This window comes from Arachis ipaensis, chromosome B1 (genome assembly GCF_059453495.1).
Source record: "Arachis ipaensis isolate K30076 ecotype BB chromosome B1, ASM5945349v1, whole genome shotgun sequence".
Lineage (NCBI taxonomy): Eukaryota > Viridiplantae > Streptophyta > Magnoliopsida > Fabales > Fabaceae > Arachis > Arachis ipaensis.
Window position 1 is genome coordinate 128,882,534 of NC_142436.1, and position 9,112 is coordinate 128,891,645.

A 9,112-nucleotide genomic window follows, 5' to 3' on the forward strand; every position below is an offset into this window, starting at 1 on the left:
GGATGGTAGGCATTTTGGTTGGTGGGTTGGTTATTAGATTGGTAATGGTTGGGGTTGGAGTAGTTGTTTTGAGGTTTTCTGTAGGGGTTTTGGTTAGTTTGCTGCTGGTTGTGGTTTTGGTTGTTTCTTAAAGTGTTTTGGTTTGAGTTTCTCTGCCATGGTTGTTGATTTTGGTTGTGATTGTCTCCCCACCTAAGGTTTGGGTGGTTCTTCCAAGAAGGGTTGTAAGTGTCACCATATACTTCATTTGGCCCAGAATTTTGGTTGTGCATGTACTGGACTTGTTCTTGCTGTTGCTCCTCTTGAGTCTCTTCACTCTGTCCCCATGTGGTTGATGGTTGGCTAGTGTTGACTGCTGCAACTTGGAGACTATCAATCCTCTTGGCCATTTGCTCAAATTGTTGTTGAATTTGCTGCTGCATCATCTTGTTTTGAGCTAGAATTGAATCCACTCCGTCTAGTTCCATTACTCCTCTTCTTTGTGATGGTTGGCGGCTTCTTTGATGAGCAAAGAAATATTGATTGTTGGCCACCATGTCCACAAGATTCTGAGCTTCCTCAGCAGTTTTCATTAGTTGTAGTGAACCTCCAGCAGAATGATCTAATGCCTCCTGAGATTTCAATGTCAGGCCTTCATAGAAATTTTGCAGCACGTCCCATTCATTGAACATCTCTGGAGGACACTTTCTGATTAAGGCTTTGTACCTCTCCCATGCTTCATACAAGGATTCAGCATCTAATTGTGTGAATGTCTGCACCTCAGTTTTCAGCCTGATGACTCTCTGGGGTGGATAGAATTTGGCTAGAAATTTAGTCACCAAGTCATCCCAACTAGTGATACTTGCTTGGGGAAAATTTTCAAGCCATTGTGCAGCCTTATCCCTTAATGAGAACGGGAATAGCAGAAGCTTGTAGGTTTCAGGATTCACACCATTGGATTTGACAGTGTCACAGATCCTCAAGAAGGTAGATAGATGTTGATTTGGATCCTCCAATGGTCCTCCTCCAAATGAGCAGTTGTTCTGGACCAATGTGATGAGTTGTGGCTTCAGTTCAAAGTTATTTGCATTGACATTAGGGGTGAGAATGCTGCTTCCACAATGTCTAGCATTTGCAAAAGTATAGGAAGCCAATACTCTCCTCTGTTGTGGTGGATTATTAACTCCTTCTCCTGGATTAGATGTATCTCCTTCCATCTCGTGGAATTCTTCGTCTGATTCTTCTTCTCCAACAATACTTTTCCCTCTTTCGGCTCTTCTTATCCTTCTAAGAGTTCTCTGATCAACTTCAGATAACACAGGAGCGGATCTCCTTGTACCTGACATACAAACAAGACAAAAGAAACACCAGCAAGATCACTTCAATCTACTGCTAGAATGAAGTTTAGTTTAAGCAAAAATTCAAACAGTTAGTGGGTTAATCAAAAGTTAGTGAAAAATAAAGAAAAAGTGCTTGATCTAGGTCACCACCTCACTTAATCATTGTCAATTTAGTCAATCCCCGGCAACGGCGCCAAAAACTTGATGAGATATTTTGGTGAGAAACGAATTTCTACCAAAACACCCAAAACTAACCGGCAAGTGTACCGGGTCGTATCAAGTAATAAAAACTCACGGGAGTGAGGTCGATCCCACAGGGATTGAAGGATTGAGCAATTTTAGTTTAGTGGTTGATTTAGTCAAGCGAATCAAGTGTTGGTTGGGTGATTTGTGATTTGCAGAATGTAAATTGCATGAAATTAAAGAGAGCGGGAAAGTAAATTGCTGAAACTTAAAGGACAAGAAATTAAATGACAGAAACTTAAAGTGCAAGAAATGTAAATTGCTTGAAAAGTAAAGGGGATTGGGATGAGGATTTGCAGAATTTAAACAAGGGAAAACTAAATTGCATCAAACAGAAGAGGAAAAGGGAGCTGGGATTGAACCGGATCTTATAACAGCAAAGTAAATGAACAATGAAAGCATTAAACAGAGAATTGAAATGAGAATTTAGATCTCAGGACCCAGAGACTAGAAAACCAAGTCTAGATCTCAATGCCTTCCTAGATCCAACAAGAACAATAGCAAGGAAATTGTAAATTGCAAAGAAAAGAGATGAAGATCAAGTAACAGAAACAGAAATGCTAATTCAATTAACAGTAAAGGAAACAGAGAGATCCAAGATTGAGATTGAAACAGAATTTCTTCAATTCTCCAATCCAAGATCCAAGACAAAAGTAAAATGAAATTAAAAGCAATGAAAGCAAGAAATTAAAGTTCACCCCCGTTCCAAAAGCTCTCCGAAAACTCTTATGAAAATTCTAAAAGGAAAGCTCTAAAAGAAAACTCTCCAAAAAAAGCTCCCCAAAAAAAAGCTCTCCAAAACAAATTGAATTCTATCCTATTTATACACTTTCCAAAATGATCTTCAAGCCTTGAGTTGGGCCTTTGTTCTTGGTGGAATTGGGTTGAAAGAGGCCTTGGTTGATTGCTCTTGAAGATTGAAGAAGAACCGAAGTGAACCAATTGAACCGGTTTTTGAAGTTGGCCAAAGTTGATCTCAACGTTAGGGTCAAAGTTAGGGGTCTAACTTTGCCCCTAACTTTTCATGGCAGCAAGCATGATTTCCTGGTGTGGACGTTGGTGCCAACGTTAGGGGTCTAACTTTGACCCTAACGTTGGCCTTGCTTGGTGTGATTGGCGCCAACGTTAGCCTCCACGTTAGGGGGCTAACGTTGGCGCAAACGTTGGCCTACTCCCCCATTGTGATTTAAGTGCCAACGTTAGCCTCCAAGTTAGGGGGCTAACGTTGGCGCAAACGTTGGTGGCCCAGGGATGAAGTTTCTCTTGCCAACGTTAGCCTCCAAGTTAGGGGGCTAACGTTGGCTCAAACGTGGGAGCCCAGGGAGTACTTCATGCCCAACGTTAGGGGTCTAACTTTAAGCCTCCAAGTTCAATTTCAACTTCCATTCTTCACTTCTAGCCATTCCTCTTTGCTTCAACCTTTCTCCAAGCCTTCTTCACCTATCATTGATCAACCAAACTAATCAAAGCTTTGCTCAAAATCATGAGGTATTCAATCTTCCACAATATGCAACAAATATAGTTCAAAACCTCATGAAATGGCATGAATTCACATATGGTTGGTTCAATCAAGGGAAACATGAAAATCTACTCAATTAGCTTGCTTGTAGCTCAAGAAAGTGCATAATTCTAATGAAAACTAAAGAAAAAGACTAGCTAAAATGGGCTAAGATGACTTGTCATCAGTATACGGAAAGGCTTGCCACCTCCCCGTAGAGGTGAAACACAAGGCTTTCTGGGCTGTAAGAGAGTGCAACATGAATCTTACGAAAGCTGGTGCTGAAAGAAAACTGCAACTAGCAGAGCTAGAGAACCTTCGCCTAGAAGCTTATGACAACTCCAGACGTTACAAGGAGAAAATGAAGGCTGTCCATGACAAGCATATAAAAAGGAGAGAATTCAGATCAGGGGAGTTAGTTCTACTATATAACTCCAGATTAAGGCTCATTCCGGGTAAACTGAGATCAAGATGGGAAGGTCCATACAGAGTAGAAAAGGTAGAGCCATACGGAATTTTCCACCTGCGTCACCTTACTAGCTCCAAATTTCTAAAGGTCAATGGACATCGCCTAAAGCTTTATCATGGTGAGAAGATGAAGAATCAAAAGGAACTAGAGATTTTCCTCTTGGAAGACCCACCAAGAGAAGAAGAATGAGCCTAACGAGCGTCCAACTTAAGGACGTAAAAGCAAAGTGCTAGGTGGGAGACAACCCACCATGGTATGATCGTTCCGTTTCAATCTTAGTTTTATTTTTACTTTATTTTTATGATGTTAATGAATCTTCTTATCATCCCTGCATATAGCTGCATATAGTTTGCATGAGCATTTTGCATATTATTTAAAAAAAAAGAGCACGCACGCGACGCGGTAGCGTCGCTGACGCGTCCGCGTCACCAGTGCGTTTTGAAGAAAAGAAAACTGGACAGAGAGTCACGCGAAAGCGTGGCTGGAGGCGTGCCTTAGGAACAAATACGCCCACGTGACCGCGTTGCTGACGCGGCCGCGTCATTTTGAAAAATAGCCTCCCACGCGTCTGCGTCACCCACGCGAACGCGTGCCCCTAAAAAATCGACGTAAAAGAGGTGTATGGCAGCAAGTTATGATGGAGTGGGGCTGCAATGATGCTGGAAGCACCAACCCTATCACGCGACCGCGTGCCCCACGTGGCCGTGTCGTTTTACAAAATCAGGCCATTCACGCGATTGCATCACCCACGCGAATGCGTCACCCCAAATTTTTGGCAAAATGGGTTTGAAACAGAGAGTTGCGCGAACGCGTAGCTGCCCTCGCGCCATTCGCACAAATCAAGTCACGCGACCGCGTGACCCATGCGTCCGCGTCACTTGACATAAATCACACATCACGCGACCGCGTGATCCACGCGTCCACGTCACATGCGGCGCACAACTTATCCAGATCAGCCAAATATCTTATCTTTTCTTCCCCAATCCTAATTTTTCTCATCCTTTCTTACTTTCTTCTTCTTCATCTTTTTAACTTCTCATTCACTTTCATTCTATTTTACTTAATTTATCTGCATACTTTCATTCATTACATTTTAATTTTGTGCATATTTTTATTTTCTTTTCTAAATTTATTATTTTTCCATTGGTGTTAAATTTTCCTATTCAACTGTTGCATCTTCTCTTGAATTATCCTGGTGCTTCATGACTTGTTTTATTCTGATTGGGTATTATTATCCATAAGTCAATGCTATTCTTTTATGATACTTGCATTCCATTTGCATTGATATGCACTTATACTATCTTGCATTACACACACTCTCTCCCCATTGTTGCAACTTTTGCACCACTGGTATGCCATGTGCTTCTATTATTTTCTCACTTGCATGTTGTAGCTACCATGTAATTGAGACCCTCATTATTTGGCATTAACCCACCTAGACTTTATTTATTTTCTTATCTTTATTTCTGGGTTACTTTTTCTTCTTTTTCCTCTTCTTTTAGGCTGGCCACCAAAGAAGGAAAAGGAAAAGCTTCTAAATGGGGAGACAAATAAGTCCATCAGCACAATCTTTAGAGAAAAGCATTAGTTGAAGCAACCCTTCCACTTGCACATCTTAGCATGCACCGAGGACGGTGCAATCTTTAAGTGTGGGGAGGTCAATACCGATCTCCATGGGTTAGTTATCTTCTTTTCAACACCAATGTTTAAATTTTCTTTGTTAAATTAGTTGTTGTATTTGCATGTTTGATTGCATATTTATTTGATTTTGTGCATATTTTACAACCACTTGGTTAAAGTAATATTTTCTTTTTCAAGAAACTTTTTAGAGTATTTCACTAATTTGAATTAAAACTTTTGTTGAACTTGTTTGAAGAAATATTATTTTGGAACATGGTTTAGAGCTCGAACACACAAAACCAGTGAGATTTTGAGCCTATTTGATTGGTTGCATTTTACCAACCAATATTTTATTTTTGGTATGTGTTTTTCTCTCTAAAATTGTGATCTTTGTCTTGCTTAATTCTATATTTCCATTGTTTGATGTATGCATGCACTTATATGATTGAGGCATTTGTTTCACTGAGCTTACATACCCATATGGCCTTACCCTTTCATTATCCCTTGCAAACTAATTTTGAGCCTATTATAGCCATTTGTTCTTTACTTTAACACATCATTAACTCTAAGCGGAAAACAATAATGTCCTTAATTTGAATCCTTGGTTAGCTTAGACTAGTGAGAGTGCTTATGATTTAAGTGTGGGAAAATTGGGTTTGGAAACTTTTGGTTTGAAAATTGAGTATGTTAGAATTTTCTGAAAATGTGAAAGAATGTTGAGAATATGTTCATGCATTCAATATCTTAATCATATGCCTTGAGAAAAGCAAAAGAAAGAAAAATTATGAAAAAAAATTTAAAAAAAAAAAGAAAAAGAGAAAAAGAAAAGAAAAAGAGCAAATAAGTAAAAGGGGACAAAATGTCCAAAAGTAAATGGTGAAAGTAATGCATATATGTATTGTACTCAAAATCGGATGCATGAATATATGGAAAACATGGTCAATGGATAGTTAGATGTGGTATTATGATTACATGGATTGTCTAAAGTTAGATGGAAAGTTTAAGTTAATTAAGGATTCATATTTTAGTCCACTTGACCAAATACAATCCTACCTTGACCCTAACCCCATTACAACCCTTAAAAGACCTCTTGATATGTGTATCTGTGCATTAAATTTTTGTTGATTTTTAGATGAAGAGCAAGCCTTAGAAAGCAAGGTTAGTAGAGAATTGAGAGACCGAACCTTAAACACTTGAGTGATTAGAGTGTATACACTTCCGGTGAGGGTTCGATGCTTGATTCTTTGTTCCCGGCTTTCATGAGCTATTTTCTTCTGCAAGTTTATTTGTACTTCATTTTTATGATTTGAATTAGTGAAATCGAGTTCATGTTTGTTCTTGAAAGGTTTATTTACTTTTCACCAAGTTGGTAGAAACATCTTAGCATGTAGTTGCATTCATATAGATAGGTTGCAGTTCATACTTATCTACCATTCCTCTTCACCTTTATAGCTTCTCTTGAGCTTAGCATGAGGACATGCTAATGTTTAAGTGTGGGAAGGTTGATAAATCACTATTTTATGGTTTATCTTGTGCTCAATTGAGTGGATTTTATCAATCTTTCATACACTTATTCATACTAATTGCATGGTTTTACATTTTCCTTCTTGATTTTGTGCTATGATTGGAAACTTGCTTCCCAAGCCTTTAAATTACCAAAAATTAATTTCCCTTTATACCATTAGATGTCTTGATATTTGTGTTAAGTGTTTTTAGAGATTATAGGGCAGGAATGGCTTAGAGGATGGAAAGGAAGCATGCAAAAGTGGAAGGAATACAAGAAGTTGGAGAAATTGCTAAGCTGTCTAGCCTGACCTCTTTGCACTCAAATAGTCATAACTTGAGCTACAGAGGTCCAAATGATGCGGTTCTAGTTGCGTTGGAAAGCTAACGTCCGGGGCTTCGATTTGATATATAATTTTCCATAGTGACCATACAGCTAGGTGACACGAACGCGTGCTCCACACGGACGTATCGCAGTGACAAAATCCAGCGTGGCAGATTTCGCCCCCAGTGATTTCTGGGCTGTTTCTGGCCCAGTTTTCGGCCCAAAAAACACATATTAGAGGCTATAAAGTGGGGGAATGCATTCATTCATGATTATCAACTCATAATTCATAATTTTAGGTTTTAGATGTAGTTTTTAGAGAGAGATGCTCTCTCCTCTCTCTTAGGATTAGGATTTAGGATTTCTATTATGTTTAGGCTACTTCTCTTCAATCACAGGTTCAATGTTCCTTTAATTTATTTTCTAATTTTATTTATTCTATTACTTTAATTATTATTTATCTTTTCAATTTAGTTTATGAACCTTCCCATGTCAGATTTGAATTTATGTTTAAATGGAATTTGAGGTATTTCATATTTAAGATTCCTTTCTTTTATTTATGTTACTGTTGCTTCCAATCTGAAGGCATTTTTATTCAAGTAGATTTTCTTTCCTTTTGGTTTTGATTAAGTGATTGGTAACACTTGAGTTATCAAACTCCTTGTTGATTGAAAATTGGAATTCTTTGCTGATTGATTTGAGCTCCAATAACTCTAGTCTTTTCTTAGGAATTGACTAGGACCTGAGGAATCAAATTGATTCATCCACTTAACTTACCTTCATAGTTAGAGGTTAACTAAGTGGGAGCAAAATCCAATTCTCATCACAATTGATAAGGATAACTAGGATAGGACGTCCGGTTCTTATACCTTGCTAAGAGTTTATTTATTTATTTAAATTAATTCCTTACAATTTACTTTCGTGCCATTTACTATTCTTGCTTTTTATCTTATACATTCTAAAACCAAAAAATATACCTTTTTTCATAACCAATAATAAATCATACTTCTTCCCTGTAATTTCTTGAGAGATGACCCGAGGTTTGAATACTTCGGTTATAAATTTTATTGGGTTTTGTTACTTGTGACAACCAAACTATTGTACGAAAGAAATTCTTGTCGGTTTAGAAGCTATACTTACAACGCGATTATTTTTATAAAATTCTTTACCGGCAGAAATCCGATCGTCAGCGTGCGCACGCCCAGGAGGATTTTTAAAAGTGTGCGTACGCACAGGTACCAAAATTCATAATGTCTGTTCACCGACACAACCTGTGCTAGCGCTCTCAACAGACTGGCCTTCCCAACGTGTGCGTACGCACAGGTTGCAATTCCTCATTGGGTATGTGCGCACACAAGTTGTGCTAACGCTGTGAACAGACTGCCTGCCTCTTCGTCTGCGTACATGCAGGTCTGTGCATGCGCACATGTTAAAATTTTTGCAGAGTTATGCGTGTGCACAAGGCTGTGCATGCGCACATACCAGAAATCACAAAATTCTGCAACTTTGCAGAATTTCAGATTTTAACACCATTCTTTGTTTGACCATAACTTCCTCTTCAAAATTCCAAATTTTACAAACTTTACATCTTTTGAAGAGTTTTCAATAGGCTTTAAGTTCATACCATTTTCAACCAATTTTGAAAATCGAGGCAAAAGTTATGATCAGACAAAGTTCACCAAAATTTCCTTTTTACCAAAATTCACAATTTCCACAATTTCTTGTAAAACACAACCAGCACCATACCAAACTATTCCAAACTCTATTTTTCATCAAAATCTACCATTTGTGTCATATTACATCCATCTCACCACATTTTTCTTCACATTTTATTCTCAACCTCAACATCACATATATCACATATTCACCAATCATCTTTATGTCACTATCAATTTTCATCATCAACTCAACCATGATTCATATGAATAATCAACAATATTCATTCATCCAAATCCATTATATCTCAACTTCATCATTTAACCACAACAACAACATCAATTCATTATACCTTATCAACCCAAACAATCATCAACAACATATAAATTTCCAAACCTATCCTATGGGCCACTAGCCTAAGTGTCCATGAATATTATATACTACATAGAGGAAACCAAAACCATACCTTGGCCGATTCT